Source organism: Ambystoma mexicanum, unplaced genomic scaffold (assembly GCF_040938575.1).
Source record: "Ambystoma mexicanum isolate Mex_15411 unplaced genomic scaffold, UKY_AmexF1_1 Mex_scaf46, whole genome shotgun sequence".
Lineage (NCBI taxonomy): Eukaryota > Metazoa > Chordata > Amphibia > Caudata > Ambystomatidae > Ambystoma > Ambystoma mexicanum.
The window spans coordinates 1,129,028-1,151,134 of record NW_027182462.1 but is presented as its reverse complement, the minus strand read 5'-3'; the positions used below and the strand labels follow the sequence as shown (position 1 = coordinate 1,151,134).

Sequence of the window (22,107 nt, the reverse complement as noted above, 5' to 3'; positions counted from 1 at the left end):
GATGTATGATGACGTACTGAACACATGCAGAGATATACAGCCATTTTTACACAACCAGAAATTCATATACCTGGAGATCTACCTAGGTAAAACCCATGGTTTCTTTGCACTTTCTGTTGTTGGCTGTGAGCAAGCAGCAGGTGGCCTTGTAGCTCAGTGGCAGAGCACTGGTCTCGTAAACCAGGGGTCATGAGTTCAAACCTCATCAGGGCCTCGGGCGGATTATTTTCAAAAAGCACGGGGAAGAGAAGCCAGAGTTGCACCATCTACAGAGAACCTTTTATGACGGGATGCATCCTCATAATTGAAGTCTTCCACAGAAGGAGTGAAATAGAGTTCGAGAGGAAGGCCTAATGTTTTCAGGCAAAGACTGACAAAAACCTTGCAATGTCGCATGTAGCTGCTTTGGTGAAAAGACTGTTCAAGTTCACAATGCAACGGAGGGGTGTTCCCCATCTCCATACAATCATCTCTTTGATAATGTAAACGTGCCAGGCGTGTTGAAAGACAAAGACAGACACAACCGCACATACCAGTTGAAGAAAGACAGCCAGCAAACACATTTGTATAGAGGTAAGCAAGCCTCAATTAGAGATGTGAGTCCCTCCGTTTCTGCGGGAGTCCACAAGTTTAATAAAAAATGAACACATATCTTTCATGTTCTAATGATTACCAATCTTTCTGATTAGCTCTGCATAGCTCCAATGGCTATGTGTGTGTGTGTGTGTGTATGTGCCCGTGTGTGTAGGGGAAGGGGTCGGTAGATGTGTTCACGCAGAGCAAGTTGCATACATCGCCAACAGCCATTCTCTCCTGCTCCTGTGCATCCAGTTCGGAAGCGAACCCACCCAATTGTTCTATATGTCTGCTACCCTGACCGCATTCACACATCATTGGCTATTAGTATGCAGCTTGTGGGCGCTGTCAATGGGATATAAGCACCATTCCCCATGTCTGCAATAGCTAGACCAGATTCTGAGGTATAATGAGCAGGGGTCCAGGCACTTCGCCTGACAAACGCCGGGCTTAGCCCTGCCGGGCCTAGCCCTGAGGGGCCTAACTGGGCATGGCCCTGTGTAAGGTAGGGTGAGCAGGGGACCACTTGCAACTAACCTTCGGCACCAATCAGGCATGGAGAGGTCTGTGCAAATGCCCAGCCCTTTAGCAATCTCGATCTGCAAAACCTTCAACTCCTAATTCTCATGGCTCCCAGAAGCCCTAGCCCATATGCAAATGAGGCGAGTTCCTATCAGCATCCTTGTTCTGCTTGATTTTATCAAAGTGACTGCCTGATTAGTGAAAGGGTATTTATTCTCAGAGGTTTGCTTCAAAGGCGATAATGCAGTAAATAGACAACATTATTCTTTGTAAGTTGATATTGTCTCCTGGATCCTACTCCAGTAACCCTTTTTCTACCTTTACAAATGTCTTCCGTAAGTGGTGCTCAGCAGAAAATGGAGTATAATAACAGTTGACATTTTTTATTTTCTGTTCTATTTTCAAAAACCCTCCGTAGCTGTATTTAAAGCGCAAACACCCCATAAATAACTTGCAATGAGTATTCCATGTCTAAAAGGCAGAGGAGCTGTCATACAACATTAACTGACAATCAAGGAAACCTTGAGGTGAACCAAAAAATGTCCAGAACATTTATTGGTTCAATAATTCAGTTTTGAGGTGAATTAGTAAAAAGTTCCAAAGTTGCTCTAGGTGAGGCTTGAACTCACAACCTCGGCATTGCTCACTGCATGTACTGCTGTATAAGTACCGCGCGCTAACCGATTGCGCCACTGGAGCTGCTGTGTTTTGGTTTTCGACATGAAACTACACCCACAAACACACACACAAGTGTACAAAAGCACCCACAAGCTCTGGCATTGTCTTTTTAGCTGACACCAAATTATGGGTGCCTTGTAGTGCCCATATTGTGCCACTGGAGCTTACCTTTTAGCCTGATATACACTTTGCCACTGATGTTCAGCCAATGGTGCAGTCAAATGTCCCTTCTACATTTTTGTCATGCTGCAGGCAGTGCCACTGGAGCCAGCATGATGCTCTTCCTCATATTCAACACGTGTCAATTGAAACACCTCCCAATGTCATCTTGGCGATGCCTATAAACACCCCAGGACTTTGATGAATTTTTCTCAACAGCAAGTGAGGCAGTTTTCCTGCAAACGGCTGGATGTACCTCAACAAGGAACGCATTGTGGTTCTATTTTGAAGATGTTTGTGTTATTACCTGTAAAGACTTGAATGCCTAACATAATCCCTGTAGACGAGGTGGCCGAGTGGTTAAGGGGATAGACTGCTAATCTACTGTACACGCGTGGTTTCGAATCCCACCTTTGTCGATTTTAACTTTTGAAATCTTTTTTAAACATCTGCATTGCTCTAAGCACCATTGCCATTGGCTTTCAAAGAACATACAGACAAAAGTGAAAATATGCATGTTAGTTGATTAAGAAGGACACAAACAAGGTTGTCGTGTTACTGGCAGGAATGCAATCTGCTGTGCTTGACTACCCTTTGAGCCAGAATCCGGATAGAAATTTAAAAAAGCAAAGGTAATATCCATATTGTCTCTCTGCTGCCATGTACATGTTTTTTTCAACTTTCACGCATCACATCTCCTCATTAGTCACCCTAAAATTGCACGGAATACGCACAAATTAGCTGCTCCTCAAAAAATCGGCCAGAAAAAAACAGGTCAAATCACAATCATATACATACATTCTCACACACCCTTCAAATATGTCTACCCAGTAAACATCATGTTGTGTGCTCGTTGTGTTGCTGTTATGCGTCGTAACCTGAGGGGCTCTGTAGCTCAGTGGCAGAGCACTGGTCTTGTCGATCCTCATCAGGGCCTCCAAATGGTAATTTTCTTGAACATTGTTGAATAGGAACTGATATTGCACATTGTACCTGTGCAACCTTTTACCAATGGATTCGGGCCTATAACAAAGCCACAAGCGCAAGGTGTCTGAATAGTCTGTGGGGAAGGTCGGCTTTCTGGACCTAATTTCTTCAAGAAAAAGACCTTGATAATCTTGTGATGACAGATGCAGATGATCACGGTGAAGCCCTTACTCTATTGAACAGTACAGCGGTTCTGGGTTGCACGCCTTTCTCTATTTTCAGGGACGTTGATGTGGCAAAATTTAATTGGAAAAGGGTTATTGCCATCACTCACTATTTAAATTCAATGACATCACAGGAAGCAGCAGCATCTGAACTTTGATCTTGGCTGGAAACGTTGAATGATGCCAAACACTGGGAAACTGGAGCTTGCGTTATGCTGGTTTTACTACTAATGGTGTGCCATACGGAAGCTCAAGCACCTTCCTCTGGATTAGTGTTGTGAACCCTCCAGGAGCTCTTGTTATATTTTTCTGAACTTCAACTTGATGTGTTTATCTATCAATGGCCGGGTAAGGAAGAACGAGTCAACGATCTTGTTTCTATTATGACAAACATGATCTATTTTTCACTGACTTTGCACCACCATTGTTTTATCTCTTCTTTAAGCATGGGACTCGAGCACCGTTCCCAAACAGACGAGGTGGCCGAGTGGTTAAGGCGATGGACTGCTAATCCATTGTGCTCTGCACGCGTGGGTTCGAATCCCACCTTCGTCGTATTTTTTCTTTATAGTCTGCATTTAAACATAGACCAAAGTCTTTCAACCTCCCTGTGAAAGACAGGAATGAGTACAGATATGGAAATAGAGATGTAAAAATAAGTTCATTGGTGCAGGCGGAGAATGAAATTAGTCAAAGACTTTCCTCGTAGGTTTCCATTCTTTACTATTATAGGAGCCAAAATCAGCGCAGTTAGTAAACTCCCAAGCTTACATCCCAAATTCTTTTTTCTTTTAGTTGTCTGCCTTTTACATGTTCCTTTTGCCATCATTCTGACCTGCTATCTAAACTCATGAACCTGTTCAGCATCCTACTCAATACATACATACCCGTAAAAGTACATACTCAAACGCATACCGACAATGTATCACCAACATAAGCACACACGCTTTCGCAAATCAGATGTATGATGACGTACTGAACACATGCAGAGATATACAGCCATTTTTACACAACCAGAAATTCATATACCTGGAGATCTACCTAGGTAAAACCCATGGTTTCTTTGCACTTTCTGTTGTTGGCTGTGAGCAAGCAGCAGGTGGCCTTGTAGCTCAGTGGCAGAGCACTGGTCTCGTAAACCAGGGGTCATGAGTTCAAACCTCATCAGGGCCTCGGGCGGATTATTTTCAAAAAGCACGGGGAAGAGAAGCCAGAGTTGCACCATCTACAGAGAACCTTTTATGACGGGATGCATCCTCATAATTGAAGTCTTCCACAGAAGGAGTGAAATAGAGTTCGAGAGGAAGGCCTAATGTTTTCAGGCAAAGACTGACAAAAACCTTGCAATGTCGCATGTAGCTGCTTTGGTGAAAAGACTGTTCAAGTTCACAATGCAACGGAGGGGTGTTCCCCATCTCCATACAATCATCTCTTTGATAATGTAAACGTGCCAGGCGTGTTGAAAGACAAAGACAGACACAACCGCACATACCAGTTGAAGAAAGACAGCCAGCAAACACATTTGTATAGAGGTAAGCAAGCCTCAATTAGAGATGTGAGTCCCTCCGTTTCTGCGGGAGTCCACAAGTTTAATAAAAAATGAACACATATCTTTCATGTTCTAATGATTACCAATCTTTCTGATTAGCTCTGCATAGCTCCAATGGCTATGTGTGTGTGTGTGTGTGTATGTGCCCGTGTGTGTAGGGGAAGGGGTCGGTAGATGTGTTCACGCAGAGCAAGTTGCATACATCGCCAACAGCCATTCTCTCCTGCTCCTGTGCATCCAGTTCGGAAGCGAACCCACCCAATTGTTCTATATGTCTGCTACCCTGACCGCATTCACACATCATTGGCTATTAGTATGCAGCTTGTGGGCGCTGTCAATGGGATATAAGCACCATTCCCCATGTCTGCAATAGCTAGACCAGATTCTGAGGTATAATGAGCAGGGGTCCAGGCACTTCGCCTGACAAACGCCGGGCTTAGCCCTGCCGGGCCTAGCCCTGAGGGGCCTAACTGGGCATGGCCCTGTGTAAGGTAGGGTGAGCAGGGGACCACTTGCAACTAACCTTCGGCACCAATCAGGCATGGAGAGGTCTGTGCAAATGCCCAGCCCTTTAGCAATCTCGATCTGCAAAACCTTCAACTCCTAATTCTCATGGCTCCCAGAAGCCCTAGCCCATATGCAAATGAGGCGAGTTCCTATCAGCATCCTTGTTCTGCTTGATTTTATCAAAGTGACTGCCTGATTAGTGAAAGGGTATTTATTCTCAGAGGTTTGCTTCAAAGGCGATAATGCAGTAAATAGACAACATTATTCTTTGTAAGTTGATATTGTCTCCTGGATCCTACTCCAGTAACCCTTTTTCTACCTTTACAAATGTCTTCCGTAAGTGGTGCTCAGCAGAAAATGGAGTATAATAACAGTTGACATTTTTTATTTTCTGTTCTATTTTCAAAAACCCTCCGTAGCTGTATTTAAAGCGCAAACACCCCATAAATAACTTGCAATGAGTATTCCATGTCTAAAAGGCAGAGGAGCTGTCATACAACATTAACTGACAATCAAGGAAACCTTGAGGTGAACCAAAAAATGTCCAGAACATTTATTGGTTCAATAATTCAGTTTTGAGGTGAATTAGTAAAAAGTTCCAAAGTTGCTCTAGGTGAGGCTTGAACTCACAACCTCGGCATTGCTCACTGCATGTACTGCTGTATAAGTACCGCGCGCTAACCGATTGCGCCACTGGAGCTGCTGTGTTTTGGTTTTCGACATGAAACTACACCCACAAACACACACACAAGTGTACAAAAGCACCCACAAGCTCTGGCATTGTCTTTTTAGCTGACACCAAATTATGGGTGCCTTGTAGTGCCCATATTGTGCCACTGGAGCTTACCTTTTAGCCTGATATACACTTTGCCACTGATGTTCAGCCAATGGTGCAGTCAAATGTCCCTTCTACATTTTTGTCATGCTGCAGGCAGTGCCACTGGAGCCAGCATGATGCTCTTCCTCATATTCAACACGTGTCAATTGAAACACCTCCCAATGTCATCTTGGCGATGCCTATAAACACCCCAGGACTTTGATGAATTTTTCTCAACAGCAAGTGAGGCAGTTTTCCTGCAAACGGCTGGATGTACCTCAACAAGGAACGCATTGTGGTTCTATTTTGAAGATGTTTGTGTTATTACCTGTAAAGACTTGAATGCCTAACATAATCCCTGTAGACGAGGTGGCCGAGTGGTTAAGGGGATAGACTGCTAATCTACTGTACACGCGTGGTTTCGAATCCCACCTTTGTCGATTTTAACTTTTGAAATCTTTTTTAAACATCTGCATTGCTCTAAGCACCATTGCCATTGGCTTTCAAAGAACATACAGACAAAAGTGAAAATATGCATGTTAGTTGATTAAGAAGGACACAAACAAGGTTGTCGTGTTACTGGCAGGAATGCAATCTGCTGTGCTTGACTACCCTTTGAGCCAGAATCCGGATAGAAATTTAAAAAAGCAAAGGTAATATCCATATTGTCTCTCTGCTGCCATGTACATGTTTTTTTCAACTTTCACGCATCACATCTCCTCATTAGTCACCCTAAAATTGCACGGAATACGCACAAATTAGCTGCTCCTCAAAAAATCGGCCAGAAAAAAACAGGTCAAATCACAATCATATACATACATTCTCACACACCCTTCAAATATGTCTACCCAGTAAACATCATGTTGTGTGCTCGTTGTGTTGCTGTTATGCGTCGTAACCTGAGGGGCTCTGTAGCTCAGTGGCAGAGCACTGGTCTTGTCGATCCTCATCAGGGCCTCCAAATGGTAATTTTCTTGAACATTGTTGAATAGGAACTGATATTGCACATTGTACCTGTGCAACCTTTTACCAATGGATTCGGGCCTATAACAAAGCCACAAGCGCAAGGTGTCTGAATAGTCTGTGGGGAAGGTCGGCTTTCTGGACCTAATTTCTTCAAGAAAAAGACCTTGATAATCTTGTGATGACAGATGCAGATGATCACGGTGAAGCCCTTACTCTATTGAACAGTACAGCGGTTCTGGGTTGCACGCCTTTCTCTATTTTCAGGGACGTTGATGTGGCAAAATTTAATTGGAAAAGGGTTATTGCCATCACTCACTATTTAAATTCAATGACATCACAGGAAGCAGCAGCATCTGAACTTTGATCTTGGCTGGAAACGTTGAATGATGCCAAACACTGGGAAACTGGAGCTTGCGTTATGCTGGTTTTACTACTAATGGTGTGCCATACGGAAGCTCAAGCACCTTCCTCTGGATTAGTGTTGTGAACCCTCCAGGAGCTCTTGTTATATTTTTCTGAACTTCAACTTGATGTGTTTATCTATCAATGGCCGGGTAAGGAAGAACGAGTCAACGATCTTGTTTCTATTATGACAAACATGATCTATTTTTCACTGACTTTGCACCACCATTGTTTTATCTCTTCTTTAAGCATGGGACTCGAGCACCGTTCCCAAACAGACGAGGTGGCCGAGTGGTTAAGGCGATGGACTGCTAATCCATTGTGCTCTGCACGCGTGGGTTCGAATCCCACCTTCGTCGTATTTTTTCTTTATAGTCTGCATTTAAACATAGACCAAAGTCTTTCAACCTCCCTGTGAAAGACAGGAATGAGTACAGATATGGAAATAGAGATGTAAAAATAAGTTCATTGGTGCAGGCGGAGAATGAAATTAGTCAAAGACTTTCCTCGTAGGTTTCCATTCTTTACTATTATAGGAGCCAAAATCAGCGCAGTTAGTAAATTCCCAAGCTTACATCCCAAATTCTTTTTTCTTTTAGTTGTCTGCCTTTTACATGTTCCTTTTGCCATCATTCTGACCTGCTATCTAAACTCATGAACCTGTTCAGCATCCTACTCAGTACATACATACCCGTAAAAGTACATACTCAAACGCATACCGACAATGTATCACCAACATAAGCACACACGCTTTCGCAAATCAGATGTATGATGACGTACTGAACACATGCAGAGATATACAGCCATTTTTACACAACCAGAAATTCATATACCTGGAGATCTACCTAGGTAAAACCCATGGTTTCTTTGCACTTTCTGTTGTTGGCTGTGAGCAAGCAGCAGGTGGCCTTGTAGCTCAGTGGCAGAGCACTGGTCTCGTAAACCAGGGGTCATGAGTTCAAACCTCATCAGGGCCTCGGGCGGATTATTTTCAAAAAGCACGGGGAAGAGAAGCCAGAGTTGCACCATCTACAGAGAACATTTTATGACGGGATGCATCCTCATCATTGAAGTCTTCCACAGAAGGAGTGAAATAGAGTTCGAGAGGAAGGCCTAATGTTTTCAGGCAAAGACTGACAAAAACCTTGCAATGTCGCATGTAGCTGCTTTGGTGAAAAGACTGTTCAAGTTCACAATGCAACGGAGGGGTGTTCCCCATCTCCATACAATCATCTCTTTGATAATGTAAACGTGCCAGGCGTGTTGAAAGACAAAGACAGACACAACCGCACATACCAGTTGAAGAAAGACAGCCAGCAAACACATTTGTATAGAGGTAAGCAAGCCTCAATTAGAGATGTGAGTCCCTCCGTTTCTGCGGGAGTCCACAAGTTTAATAAAAAATGAACACATATCTTTCATGTTCTAATGATTACCAATCTTTCTGATTAGCTCTGCATAGCTCCAATGGCTATGTGTGTGTGTGTGTGTGTATGTGCCCGTGTGTGTAGGGGAAGGGGTCGGTAGATGTGTTCACGCAGAGCAAGTTGCATACATCGCCAACAGCCATTCTCTCCTGCTCCTGTGCATCCAGTTCGGAAGCGAACCCACCCAATTGTTCTATATGTCTGCTACCCTGACCGCATTCACACATCATTGGCTATTAGTGTGCAGCTTGTGGGCGCTGTCAATGGGATATAAGCACCATTCCCCATGTCTGCAATAGCTAGACCAGATTCTGAGGTATGATGAGCAGGGGTCCAGGCACTTCGCCTGACGAACGCCGGGCTTAGCCCTGCCGGGCCTAGCCCTGAGGGGCCTAACTGGGCATGGCCCTGTGTAAGGTAGGGTGAGCAGGGGACCACTTGCAACTAACCTTCGGCACCAATCAGCACCATCTACAGAGAACATTTTATGACGGGATGCATCCTCATCATTGAAGTCTTCCACAGAAGGAGTGAAATAGAGTTCGAGAGGAAGGCCTAATGTTTTCAGGCAAAGACTGACAAAAACCTTGCAATGTCGCATGTAGCTGCTTTGGTGAAAAGACTGTTCAAGTTCACAATGCAACGGAGGGGTGTTCCCCATCTCCATACAATCATCTCTTTGATAATGTAAACGTGCCAGGCGTGTTGAAAGACAAAGACAGACACAACCGCACATACCAGTTGAAGAAAGACAGCCAGCAAACACATTTGTATAGAGGTAAGCAAGCCTCAATTAGAGATGTGAGTCCCTCCGTTTCTGCGGGAGTCCACAAGTTTAATAAAAAATGAACACATATCTTTCATGTTCTAATGATTACCAATCTTTCTGATTAGCTCTGCATAGCTCCAATGGCTATGTGTGTGTGTGTGTCTAGGGGAAGGGGTCGGTAGATGTGTTCACGCAGAGCAAGTTGCATACATCGCCAACAGCCATTCTCTCCTGCTCCTGTGCATCCAGTTCGGAAGCGAACCCACCCAATTGTTCTATATGTCTGCTACCCTGACCGCATTCACACATCATTGGCTATTAGTATGCAGCTTGTGGGCGCTGTCAATGGGATATAAGCACCATTCCCCATGTCTGCAATAGCTAGACCAGATTCTGAGGTATGATGAGCAGGGGTCCAGGCACTTCGCCTGACAAACGCCGGGCTTAGCCCTGCCGGGCCTAGCCCTGAGGGGCCTAACTGGGCATGGCCCTGTGTAAGGTAGGGTGAGCAGGGGACCACTTGCAACTAACCTTCGGCACCAATCAGGCATGGAGAGGTCTGTGCAAATGCCCAGCCCTTTAGCAATCTCGATCTGCAAAACCTTCAACTCCTAATTCTCATGGCTCCCAGAAGCCCTAGCCCATATGCAAATGAGGCGAGTTCCTATCAGCATCCTTGTTCTGCTTGATTTTATCAAAGTGACTGCCTGATTAGTGAAAGGGTATTTATTCTCAGAGGTTTGCTTCAAAGGCGATAATGCAGTAAATAGACAACATTATTCTTTGTAAGTTGATATTGTCTCCTGGATCCTACTCCAGTAACCCTTTTTCTACCTTTACAAATGTCTTCCGTAAGTGGTGCTCAGCAGAAAATGGAGTATAATAACAGTTGACATTTTTTATTTTCTGTTCTATTTTCAAAAACCCTCCGTAGCTGTATTTAAAGCGCAAACACCCCATAAATAACTTGCAATGAGTATTCCATGTCTAAAAGGCAGAGGAGCTGTCATACAACATTAACTGACAATCAAGGAAACCTTGAGGTGAACCAAAAAATGTCCAGAACATTTATTGGTTCAATAATTCAGTTTTGAGGTGAATTAGTAAAAAGTTCCAAAGTTGCTCCAGGTGAGGCTTGAACTCACAACCTCGGCATTGCTCACTGCATGTACTGCTGTATAAGTACCGCGCGCTAACCGATTGCGCCACTGGAGCTGCTGTGTTTTGGTTTTCGACATGAAACTACACCCACAAACACACACACAAGTGTACAAAAGCACCCACAAGCTCTGGCATTGTCTTTTTAGCTGACACCAAATTATGGGTGCCTTGTAGTGCCCATATTGTGCCACTGGAGCTTACCTTTTAGCCTGATATACACTTTGCCACTGATGTTCAGCCAATGGTGCAGTCAAATGTCCCTTCTACATTTTTGTCATGCTGCAGGCAGTGCCACTGGAGCCAGCATGATGCTCTTCCTCATATTCAACACGTGTCAATTGAAACACCTCCCAATGTCATCTTGGCGATGCCTATAAACACCCCAGGACTTTGATGAATTTTTCTCAACAGCAAGTGAGGCAGTTTTCCTGCAAACGGCTGGATGTACCTCAACAAGGAACGCATTGTGGTTCTATTTTGAAGATGTTTGTGTTATTACCTGTAAAGACTTGAATGCCTAACATAATCCCTGTAGACGAGGTGGCCGAGTGGTTAAGGGGATAGACTGCTAATCTACTGTACACGCGTGGTTTCGAATCCCACCTTTGTCGATTTTAACTTTTGAAATCTTTTTTAAACATCTGCATTGCTCTAAGCACCATTGCCATTGGCTTTCAAAGAACATACAGACAAAAGTGAAAATATGCATGTTAGTTGATTAAGAAGGACACAAACAAGGTTGTCGTGTTACTGGCAGGAATGCAATCTGCTGTGCTTGACTACCCTTTGAGCCAGAATCCGGATAGAAATTTAAAAAAGCAAAGGTAATATCCATATTGTCTCTCTGCTGCCATGTACATGTTTTTTTCAACTTTCACGCATCACATCTCCTCATTAGTCACCCTAAAATTGCACGGAATACGCACAAATTAGCTGCTCCTCAAAAAATCGGCCAGAAAAAAACAGGTCAAATCACAATCATATACATACATTCTCACACACCCTTCAAATATGTCTACCCAGTAAACATCATGTTGTGTGCTCGTTGTGTTGCTGTTATGCGTCGTAACCTGAGGGGCTCTGTAGCTCAGTGGCAGAGCACTGGTCTTGTCGATCCTCATCAGGGCCTCCAAATGGTAATTTTCTTGAACATTGTTGAATAGGAACTGATATTGCACATTGTACCTGTGCAACCTTTTACCAATGGATTCGGGCCTATAACAAAGCCACAAGCGCAAGGTGTCTGAATAGTCTGTGGGGAAGGTCGGCTTTCTGGACCTAATTTCTTCAAGAAAAAGACCTTGATAATCTTGTGATGACAGATGCAGATGATCACGGTGAAGCCCTTACTCTATTGAACAGTACAGCGGTTCTGGGTTGCACGCCTTTCTCTATTTTCAGGGACGTTGATGTGGCAAAATTTAATTGGAAAAGGGTTATTGCCATCACTCACTATTTAAATTCAATGACATCACAGGAAGCAGCAGCATCTGAACTTTGATCTTGGCTGGAAACGTTGAATGATGCCAAACACTGGGAAACTGGAGCTTGCGTTATGCTGGTTTTACTACTAATGGTGTGCCATACGGAAGCTCAAGCACCTTCCTCTGGATTAGTGTTGTGAACCCTCCAGGAGCTCTTGTTATATTTTTCTGAACTTCAACTTGATGTGTTTATCTATCAATGGCCGGGTAAGGAAGAACGAGTCAACGATCTTGTTTCTATTATGACAAACATGATCTATTTTTCACTGACTTTGCACCACCATTGTTTTATCTCTTCTTTAAGCATGGGACTCGAGCACCGTTCCCAAACAGACGAGGTGGCCGAGTGGTTAAGGTGATGGACTGCTAATCCATTGTGCTCTGCATGCGTGGGTTCGAATCCCACCTTCGTCGTATTTTTTCTTTATAGTCTGCATTTAAACATAGACCAAAGTCTTTCAACCTCCCTGTGAAAGACAGGAATGAGTACAGATATGGAAATAGAGATGTAAAAATAAGTTCATTGGTGCAGGCGGAGAATGAAATTAGTCAAAGACTTTCCTCGTAGGTTTCCATTCTTTACTATTATAGGAGCCAAAATCAGCGCAGTTAGTAAACTCCCAAGCTTACATCCCAAATTCTTTTTTCTTTTAGTTGTCTGCCTTTTACATGTTCCTTTTGCCATCATTCTGACCTGCTATCTAAACTCATGAACCTGTTCAGCATCCTACTCAATACATACATACCCGTAAAAGTACATACTCAAACGCATACCGACAATGTATCACCAACATAAGCACACACGCTTTCGCAAATCAGATGTATGATGACGTACTGAACACATGCAGAGATATACAGCCATTTTTACACAACCAGAAATTCATATACCTGGAGATCTACCTAGGTAAAACCCATGGTTTCTTTGCACTTTCTGTTGTTGGCTGTGAGCAAGCAGCAGGTGGCCTTGTAGCTCAGTGGCAGAGCACTGGTCTCGTAAACCAGGGGTCATGAGTTCAAACCTCATCAGGGCCTCGGGCGGATTATTTTCAAAAAGCACGGGGAAGAGAAGCCAGAGTTGCACCATCTACAGAGAACCTTTTATGACGGGATGCATCCTCATAATTGAAGTCTTCCACAGAAGGAGTGAAATAGAGTTCGAGAGGAAGGCCTAATGTTTTCAGGCAAAGACTGACAAAAACCTTGCAATGTCGCATGTAGCTGCTTTGGTGAAAAGACTGTTCAAGTTCACAATGCAACGGAGGGGTGTTCCCCATCTCCATACAATCATCTCTTTGATAATGTAAACGTGCCAGGCGTGTTGAAAGACAAAGACAGACACAACCGCACATACCAGTTGAAGAAAGACAGCCAGCAAACACATTTGTATAGAGGTAAGCAAGCCTCAATTAGAGATGTGAGTCCCTCCGTTTCTGCGGGAGTCCACAAGTTTAATAAAAAATGAACACATATCTTTCATGTTCTAATGATTACCAATCTTTCTGATTAGCTCTGCATAGCTCCAATGGCTATGTGTGTGTGTGTGTGTGTATGTGCCCGTGTGTGTAGGGGAAGGGGTCGGTAGATGTGTTCACGCAGAGCAAGTTGCATACATCGCCAACAGCCATTCTCTCCTGCTCCTGTGCATCCAGTTCGGAAGCGAACCCACCCAATTGTTCTATATGTCTGCTACCCTGACCGCATTCACACATCATTGGCTATTAGTATGCAGCTTGTGGGCGCTGTCAATGGGATATAAGCACCATTCCCCATGTCTGCAATAGCTAGACCAGATTCTGAGGTATGATGAGCAGGGGTCCAGGCACTTCGCCTGACGAACGCCTGACAAACGCCGGGCTTAGCCCTGCCGGGCCTAGCCCTGAGGGGCCTAACTGGGCATGGCCCTGTGTAAGGTAGGGTGAGCAGGGGACCACTTGCAACTAACCTTCGGCACCAATCAGGCATGGAGAGGTCTGTGCAAATGCCCAGCCCTTTAGCAATCTCGATCTGCAAAACCTTCAACTCCTAATTCTCATGGCTCCCAGAAGCCCTAGCCCATATGCAAATGAGGCGAGTTCCTATCAGCATCCTTGTTCTGCTTGATTTTATCAAAGTGACTGCCTGATTAGTGAAAGGGTATTTATTCTCAGAGGTTTGCTTCAAAGGCGATAATGCAGTAAATAGACAACATTATTCTTTGTAAGTTGATATTGTCTCCTGGATCCTACTCCAGTAACCCTTTTTCTACCTTTACAAATGTCTTCCGTAAGTGGTGCTCAGCAGAAAATGGAGTATAATAACAGTTGACATTTTTTATTTTCTGTTCTATTTTCAAAAACCCTCCGTAGCTGTATTTAAAGCGCAAACACCCCATAAATAACTTGCAATGAGTATTCCATGTCTAAAAGGCAGAGGAGCTGTCATACAACATTAACTGACAATCAAGGAAACCTTGAGGTGAACCAAAAAATGTCCAGAACATTTATTGGTTCAATAATTCAGTTTTGAGGTGAATTAGTAAAAAGTTCCAAAGTTGCTCCAGGTGAGGCTTGAACTCACAACCTCGGCATTGCTCACTGCATGTACTGCTGTATAAGTACCGCGCGCAAACCGATTGCGCCACTGGAGCTGCTGTGTTTTGGTTTTCGACATGAAACTACACCCACAAACACACACACAAGTGTACAAAAGCACCCACAAGCTCTGGCATTGTCTTTTTAGCTGACACCAAATTATGGGTGCCTTGTAGTGCCCATATTGTGCCACTGGAGCTTACCTTTTAGCCTGATATACACTTTGCCACTGATGTTCAGCCAATGGTGCAGTCAAATGTCCCTTCTACATTTTTGTCATGCTGCAGGCAGTGCCACTGGAGCCAGCATGATGCTCTTCCTCATATTCAACACGTGTCAATTGAAACACCTCCCAATGTCATCTTGGCGATGCCTATAAACACCCCAGGACTTTGATGAATTTTTCTCAACAGCAAGTGAGGCAGTTTTCCTGCAAACGGCTGGATGTACCTCAACAAGGAACGCATTGTGGTTCTATTTTGAAGATGTTTGTGTTATTACCTGTAAAGACTTGAATGCCTAACATAATCCCTGTAGACGAGGTGGCCGAGTGGTTAAGGCGATGGACTGCTAATCTACTGTACACGCGTGGTTTCGAATCCCACCTTTGTCGATTTTAACTTTTGAAATCTTTTTTAAACATCTGCATTGCTCTAAGCACCATTGCCATTGGCTTTCAAAGAACATACAGACAAAAGTGAAAATATGCATGTTAGTTGATTAAGAAGGACACAAACAAGGTTGTCGTGTTACTGGCAGGAATGCAATCTGCTGTGCTTGACTACCCTTTGAGCCAGAATCCGGATAGAAATTTAAAAAAGCAAAGGTAATATCCATATTGTCTCTCTGCTGCCATGTACATGTTTTTTTCAACTTTCACGCATCACATCTCCTCATTAGTCACCCTAAAATTGCACGGAATACGCACAAATTAGCTGCTCCTCAAAAAATCGGCCAGAAAAAAACAGGTCAAATCACAATCATATACATACATTCTCACACACCCTTCAAATATGTCTACCCAGTAAACATCATGTTGTGTGCTCGTTGTGTTGCTGTTATGCGTCGTAACCTGAGGGGCTCTGTAGCTCAGTGGCAGAGCACTGGTCTTGTAAACCAGGGGTCGTGAGTTCGATCCTCATCAGGCCCTCCAAATGGTAATTTTCTTGAACATTGTTGAATAGGAACTGATATTGCACATTGTACCTGTGCAACCTTTTACCAATGGATTCGGGCCTATAACAAAGCCACAAGCGCAAGGTGTCTGAATAGTCTGTGGGGAAGGTCGGCTTTCTGGACCTAATTTCTTCAAGAAAAAGACCTTGATAATCTTGTGATGACAGATGCAGATGATCACGGTGAAGCCCTTACTCTATTGAACAGTACAGCGGTTCTGGGTTGCACGCCTTTCTCTATTTTCAGGGACGTTGATGTGGCAAAATTTAATTGGAAAAGGGTTATTGCCATCACTCACTATTTAAATTCAATGACATCACAGGAAGCAGCAGCATCTGAACTTTGATCTTGGCTGGAAACGTTGAATGATGCCAAACACTGGGAAACTGGAGCTTGCGTTATGCTGGTTTTACTACTAATGGTGTGCCATACGGAAGCTCAAGCACCTTCCTCTGGATTAGTGTTGTGAACCCTCCAGGAGCTCTTGTTATATTTTTCTGAACTTCAACTTGATGTGTTTATCTATCAATGGCCGGGTAAGGAAGAACGAGTCAACGATCTTGTTTCTATTATGACAAACATGATCTATTTTTCACTGACTTTGCACCACCATTGTTTTATCTCTTCTTTAAGCATGGGACTCAAGCACCGTTCCCAAACAGACGAGGTGGCCGAGTGGTTAAGGCGATGGACTGCTAATCCATTGTGCTCTGCACGCGTGGGTTCGAATCCCACCTTCGTCGTATTTTTTCTTTATAGTCTGCATTTAAACATAGACCAAAGTCTTTCAACCTCCCTGTGAAAGACAGGAATGAGTACAGATATGGAAATAGAGATGTAAAAATAAGTTCATTGGTGCAGGCGGAGAATGAAATTAGTCAAAGACTTTCCTCGTAGGTTTCCATTCTTTACTATTATAGGAGCCAAAATCAGCGCAGTTAGTAAACTCCCAAGCTTACATCCCAAATTCTTTTTTCTTTTAGTTGTCTGCCTTTTACATGTTCCTTTTGCCATCATTCTGACCTGCTATCTAAACTCATGAACCTGTTCAGCATCCTACTCAATACATACATACCCGTAAAAGTACATACTCAAACGCATACCGACAATGTATCACCAACATAAGCACACACGCTTTCGCAAATCAGATGTATGATGACGTACTGAACACATGCAGAGATATACAGCCATTTTTACACAACCAGAAATTCATATACCTGGAGATCTACCTAGGTAAAACCCATGGTTTCTTTGCACTTTCTGTTGTTGGCTGTGAGCAAGCAGCAGGTGGCCTTGTAGCTCAGTGGCAGAGCACTGGTCTCGTAAACCAGGGGTCATGAGTTCAAACCTCATCAGGGCCTCGGGCGGATTATTTTCAAAAAGCACGGGGAAGAGAAGCCAGAGTTGCACCATCTACAGAGAACCTTTTATGACGGGATGCATCCTCATAATTGAAGTCTTCCACAGAAGGAGTGAAATAGAGTTCGAGAGGAAGGCCTAATGTTTTCAGGCAAAGACTGACAAAAACCTTGCAATGTCGCATGTAGCTGCTTTGGTGAAAAGACTGTTCAAGTTCACAATGCAACGGAGGGGTGTTCCCCATCTCCATACAATCATCTCTTTGATAATGTAAACGTGCCAGGCGTGTTGAAAGACAAAGACAGACACAACCGCACATACCAGTTGAAGAAAGACAGCCAGCAAACACATTTGTATAGAGGTAAGCAAGCCTCAATTAGAGATGTGAGTCCCTCCGTTTCTGCGGGAGTCCACAAGTTTAATAAAAAATGAACACATATCTTTCATGTTCTAATGATTACCAATCTTTCTGATTAGCTCTGCATAGCTCCAATGGCTATGTGTGTGTGTGTGTGTGTATGTGCCCGTGTGTGTAGGGGAAGGGGTCGGTAGATGTGTTCACGCAGAGCAAGTTGCATACATCGCCAACAGCCATTCTCTCCTGCTCCTGTGCATCCAGTTCGGAAGCGAACCCACCCAATTGTTCTATATGTCTGCTACCCTGACCGCATTCACACATCATTGGCTATTAGTATGCAGCTTGTGGGCGCTGTCAATGGGATATAAGCACCATTCCCCATGTCTGCAATAGCTAGACCAGATTCTGAGGTATAATGAGCAGGGGTCCAGGCACTTCGCCTGACAAACGCCGGGCTTAGCCCTGCCGGGCCTAGCCCTGAGGGGCCTAACTGGGCATGGCCCTGTGTAAGGTAGGGTGAGCAGGGGACCACTTGCAACTAACCTTCGGCACCAATCAGGCATGGAGAGGTCTGTGCAAATGCCCAGCCCTTTAGCAATCTCGATCTGCAAAACCTTCAACTCCTAATTCTCATGGCTCCCAGAAGCCCTAGCCCATATGCAAATGAGGCGAGTTCCTATCAGCATCCTTGTTCTGCTTGATTTTATCAAAGTGACTGCCTGATTAGTGAAAGGGTATTTATTCTCAGAGGTTTGCTTCAAAGGCGATAATGCAGTAAATAGACAACATTATTCTTTGTAAGTTGATATTGTCTCCTGGATCCTACTCCAGTAACCCTTTTTCTACCTTTACAAATGTCTTCCGTAAGTGGTGCTCAGCAGAAAATGGAGTATAATAACAGTTGACATTTTTTATTTTCTGTTCTATTTTCAAAAACCCTCCGTAGCTGTATTTAAAGCGCAAACACCCCATAAATAACTTGCAATGAGTATTCCATGTCTAAAAGGCAGAGGAGCTGTCATACAACATTAACTGACAATCAAGGAAACCTTGAGGTGAACCAAAAAATGTCCAGAACATTTATTGGTTCAATAATTCAGTTTTGAGGTGAATTAGTAAAAAGTTCCAAAGTTGCTCCAGGTGAGGCTTGAACTCACAACCTCGGCATTGCTCACTGCATGTACTGCTGTATAAGTACCGCGCGCTAACCGATTGCGCCACTGGAGCTGCTGTGTTTTGGTTTTCGACATGAAACTACACCCACAAACACACACACAAGTGTACAAAAGCACCCACAAGCTCTGGCATTGTCTTTTTAGCTGACACCAAATTATGGGTGCCTTGTAGTGCCCATATTGTGCCACTGGAGCTTACCTTTTAGCCTGATATACACTTTGCCACTGATGTTCAGCCAATGGTGCAGTCAAATGTCCCTTCTACATTTTTGTCATGCTGCAGGCAGTGCCACTGGAGCCAGCATGATGCTCTTCCTCATATTCAACACGTGTCAATTGAAACACCTCCCAATGTCATCTTGGCGATGCCTATAAACACCCCAGGACTTTGATGAATTTTTCTCAACAGCAAGTGAGGCAGTTTTCCTGCAAACGGCTGGATGTACCTCAACAAGGAACGCATTGTGGTTCTATTTTGAAGATGTTTGTGTTATTACCTGTAAAGACTTGAATGCCTAACATAATCCCTGTAGACGAGGTGGCCGAGTGGTTAAGGGGATAGACTGCTAATCTACTGTACACGCGTGGTTTCGAATCCCACCTTTGTCGATTTTAACTTTTGAAATCTTTTTTAAACATCTGCATTGCTCTAAGCACCATTGCCATTGGCTTTCAAAGAACATACAGACAAAAGTGAAAATATGCATGTTAGTTGATTAAGAAGGACACAAACAAGGTTGTCGTGTTACTGGCAGGAATGCAATCTGCTGTGCTTGACTACCCTTTGAGCCAGAATCCGGATAGAAATTTAAAAAAGCAAAGGTAATATCCATATTGTCTCTCTGCTGCCATGTACATGTTTTTTTCAACTTTCACGCATCACATCTCCTCATTAGTCACCCTAAAATTGCACGGAATACGCACAAATTAGCTGCTCCTCAAAAAATCGGCCAGAAAAAAACAGGTCAAATCACAATCATATACATACATTCTCACACACCCTTCAAATATGTCTACCCAGTAAACATCATGTTGTGTGCTCGTTGTGTTGCTGTTATGCGTCGTAACCTGAGGGGCTCTGTAGCTCAGTGGCAGAGCACTGGTCTTGTCGATCCTCATCAGGGCCTCCAAATGGTAATTTTCTTGAACATTGTTGAATAGGAACTGATATTGCACATTGTACCTGTGCAACCTTTTACCAATGGATTCGGGCCTATAACAAAGCCACAAGCGCAAGGTGTCTGAATAGTCTGTGGGGAAGGTCGGCTTTCTGGACCTAATTTCTTCAAGAAAAAGACCTTGATAATCTTGTGATGACAGATGCAGATGATCACGGTGAAGCCCTTACTCTATTGAACAGTACAGCGGTTCTGGGTTGCACGCCTTTCTCTATTTTCAGGGACGTTGATGTGGCAAAATTTAATTGGAAAAGGGTTATTGCCATCACTCACTATTTAAATTCAATGACATCACAGGAAGCAGCAGCATCTGAACTTTGATCTTGGCTGGAAACGTTGAATGATGCCAAACACTGGGAAACTGGAGCTTGCGTTATGCTGGTTTTACTACTAATGGTGTGCCATACGGAAGCTCAAGCACCTTCCTCTGGATTAGTGTTGTGAACCCTCCAGGAGCTCTTGTTATATTTTTCTGAACTTCAACTTGATGTGTTTATCTATCAATGGCCGGGTAAGGAAGAACGAGTCAACGATCTTGTTTCTATTATGACAAACATGATCTATTTTTCACTGACTTTGCACCACCATTGTTTTATCTCTTCTTTAAGCATGGGACTCGAGCACCGTTCCCAAACAGACGAGGTGGCCGAGTGGTTAAGGCGATGGACTGCTAATCCATTGTGCTCTGCACGCGTGGGTTCGAATCCCACCTTCGTCGTATTTTTTCTTTATAGTCTGCATTTAAACATAGACCAAAGTCTTTCAACCTCCCTGTGAAAGACAGGAATGAGTACAGATATGGAAATAGAGATGTAAAAATAAGTTCATTGGTGCAGGCGGAGAATGAAATTAGTCAAAGACTTTCCTCGTAGGTTTCCATTCTTTACTATTATAGGAGCCAAAATCAGCGCAGTTAGTAAACTCCCAAGCTTACATCCCAAATTCTTTTTTCTTTTAGTTGTCTGCCTTTTACATGTTCCTTTTGCCATCATTCTGACCTGCTATCTAAACTCATGAACCTGTTCAGCATCCTACTCAATACATACATACCCGTAAAAGTACATACTCAAACGCATACCGACAATGTATCACCAACATAAGCACACACGCTTTCGCAAATCAGATGTATGATGACGTACTGAACACATGCAGAGATATACAGCCATTTTTACACAACCAGAAATTCATATACCTGGAGATCTACCTAGGTAAAACCCATGGTTTCTTTGCACTTTCTGTTGTTGGCTGTGAGCAAGCAGCAGGTGGCCTTGTAGCTCAGTGGCAGAGCACTGGTCTCGTAAACCAGGGGTCATGAGTTCAAACCTCATCAGGGCCTCGGGCGGATTATTTTCAAAAAGCACGGGGAAGAGAAGCCAGAGTTGCACCATCTACAGAGAACCTTTTATGACGGGATGCATCCTCATAATTGAAGTCTTCCACAGAAGGAGTGAAATAGAGTTCGAGAGGAAGGCCTAATGTTTTCAGGCAAAGACTGACAAAAACCTTGCAATGTCGCATGTAGCTGCTTTGGTGAAAAGACTGTTCAAGTTCACAATGCAACGGAGGGGTGTTCCCCATCTCCATACAATCATCTCTTTGATAATGTAAACGTGCCAGGCGTGTTGAAAGACAAAGACAGACACAACCGCACATACCAGTTGAAGAAAGACAGCCAGCAAACACATTTGTATAGAGGTAAGCAAGCCTCAATTAGAGATGTGAGTCCCTCCGTTTCTGCGGGAGTCCACAAGTTTAATAAAAAATGAACACATATCTTTCATGTTCTAATGATTACCAATCTTTCTGATTAGCTCTGCATAGCTCCAATGGCTATGTGTGTGTGTGTGTGTGTATGTGCCCGTGTGTGTAGGGGAAGGGGTCGGTAGATGTGTTCACGCAGAGCAAGTTGCATACATCGCCAACAGCCATTCTCTCCTGCTCCTGTGCATCCAGTTCGGAAGCGAACCCACCCAATTGTTCTATATGTCTGCTACCCTGACCGCATTCACACATCATTGGCTATTAGTATGCAGCTTGTGGGCGCTGTCAATGGGATATAAGCACCATTCCCCATGTCTGCAATAGCTAGACCAGATTCTGAGGTATGATGAGCAGGGGTCCAG

General features: G+C 43.8%; 18 non-coding genes across 18 annotated transcripts; 13 read left to right on the top strand and 5 right to left on the bottom strand.

Annotated features, from left to right (window-relative positions):
* Positions 1 to 142: 142 nt before the first annotated feature.
* On the top strand, positions 143 to 214 carry TRNAT-CGU (transfer RNA threonine (anticodon CGU)). The gene has a single exon. It is a non-coding gene; the product is annotated as a tRNA-Thr (tRNA).
* A 1,488-nt stretch (positions 215 to 1,702) lies between these two features.
* Positions 1,703 to 1,797, bottom strand: TRNAI-UAU (transfer RNA isoleucine (anticodon UAU)). The gene is made up of 2 exons: positions 1,760 to 1,797; positions 1,703 to 1,738 (listed from the first exon to the last, which is right to left on the bottom strand). It is a non-coding gene; the product is annotated as a tRNA-Ile (tRNA).
* Positions 1,798 to 3,559: 1,762 nt separating this feature from the next.
* Positions 3,560 to 3,641, top strand: TRNAS-GCU (transfer RNA serine (anticodon GCU)). The gene has a single exon. It is a non-coding gene; the product is annotated as a tRNA-Ser (tRNA).
* Positions 3,642 to 4,187: 546 nt separating this feature from the next.
* On the top strand, positions 4,188 to 4,259 carry TRNAT-CGU (transfer RNA threonine (anticodon CGU)). The gene has a single exon. It is a non-coding gene; the product is annotated as a tRNA-Thr (tRNA).
* Positions 4,260 to 5,747: 1,488 nt separating this feature from the next.
* TRNAI-UAU (transfer RNA isoleucine (anticodon UAU)) lies at positions 5,748 to 5,842 on the bottom strand. Its single transcript has 2 exons — positions 5,805 to 5,842; positions 5,748 to 5,783 (listed from the first exon to the last, which is right to left on the bottom strand). It is a non-coding gene; the product is annotated as a tRNA-Ile (tRNA).
* Positions 5,843 to 7,604: 1,762 nt separating this feature from the next.
* Positions 7,605 to 7,686, top strand: TRNAS-GCU (transfer RNA serine (anticodon GCU)). The gene has a single exon. It is a non-coding gene; the product is annotated as a tRNA-Ser (tRNA).
* A 546-nt stretch (positions 7,687 to 8,232) lies between these two features.
* On the top strand, positions 8,233 to 8,304 carry TRNAT-CGU (transfer RNA threonine (anticodon CGU)). The gene has a single exon. It is a non-coding gene; the product is annotated as a tRNA-Thr (tRNA).
* A 2,339-nt stretch (positions 8,305 to 10,643) lies between these two features.
* TRNAI-UAU (transfer RNA isoleucine (anticodon UAU)) lies at positions 10,644 to 10,738 on the bottom strand. Its single transcript has 2 exons — positions 10,701 to 10,738; positions 10,644 to 10,679 (listed from the first exon to the last, which is right to left on the bottom strand). It is a non-coding gene; the product is annotated as a tRNA-Ile (tRNA).
* A 1,762-nt stretch (positions 10,739 to 12,500) lies between these two features.
* TRNAS-GCU (transfer RNA serine (anticodon GCU)) lies at positions 12,501 to 12,582 on the top strand. The gene has a single exon. It is a non-coding gene; the product is annotated as a tRNA-Ser (tRNA).
* Positions 12,583 to 13,128: 546 nt separating this feature from the next.
* On the top strand, positions 13,129 to 13,200 carry TRNAT-CGU (transfer RNA threonine (anticodon CGU)). The gene has a single exon. It is a non-coding gene; the product is annotated as a tRNA-Thr (tRNA).
* A 1,499-nt stretch (positions 13,201 to 14,699) lies between these two features.
* Positions 14,700 to 14,794, bottom strand: TRNAI-UAU (transfer RNA isoleucine (anticodon UAU)). The gene is made up of 2 exons: positions 14,757 to 14,794; positions 14,700 to 14,735 (listed from the first exon to the last, which is right to left on the bottom strand). It is a non-coding gene; the product is annotated as a tRNA-Ile (tRNA).
* Positions 14,795 to 15,274: 480 nt separating this feature from the next.
* On the top strand, positions 15,275 to 15,351 carry TRNAS-GCU (transfer RNA serine (anticodon GCU)). The gene has a single exon. It is a non-coding gene; the product is annotated as a tRNA-Ser (tRNA).
* A 464-nt stretch (positions 15,352 to 15,815) lies between these two features.
* Positions 15,816 to 15,888, top strand: TRNAT-UGU (transfer RNA threonine (anticodon UGU)). Its single transcript has one exon. It is a non-coding gene; the product is annotated as a tRNA-Thr (tRNA).
* Positions 15,889 to 16,575: 687 nt separating this feature from the next.
* On the top strand, positions 16,576 to 16,657 carry TRNAS-GCU (transfer RNA serine (anticodon GCU)). Its single transcript has one exon. It is a non-coding gene; the product is annotated as a tRNA-Ser (tRNA).
* Positions 16,658 to 17,203: 546 nt separating this feature from the next.
* Positions 17,204 to 17,275, top strand: TRNAT-CGU (transfer RNA threonine (anticodon CGU)). The gene has a single exon. It is a non-coding gene; the product is annotated as a tRNA-Thr (tRNA).
* Positions 17,276 to 18,763: 1,488 nt separating this feature from the next.
* TRNAI-UAU (transfer RNA isoleucine (anticodon UAU)) lies at positions 18,764 to 18,858 on the bottom strand. The gene is made up of 2 exons: positions 18,821 to 18,858; positions 18,764 to 18,799 (listed from the first exon to the last, which is right to left on the bottom strand). It is a non-coding gene; the product is annotated as a tRNA-Ile (tRNA).
* Positions 18,859 to 20,620: 1,762 nt separating this feature from the next.
* Positions 20,621 to 20,702, top strand: TRNAS-GCU (transfer RNA serine (anticodon GCU)). The gene has a single exon. It is a non-coding gene; the product is annotated as a tRNA-Ser (tRNA).
* Positions 20,703 to 21,248: 546 nt separating this feature from the next.
* On the top strand, positions 21,249 to 21,320 carry TRNAT-CGU (transfer RNA threonine (anticodon CGU)). The gene has a single exon. It is a non-coding gene; the product is annotated as a tRNA-Thr (tRNA).
* The last annotated feature ends 787 nt before the right edge of the window (positions 21,321 to 22,107 follow it).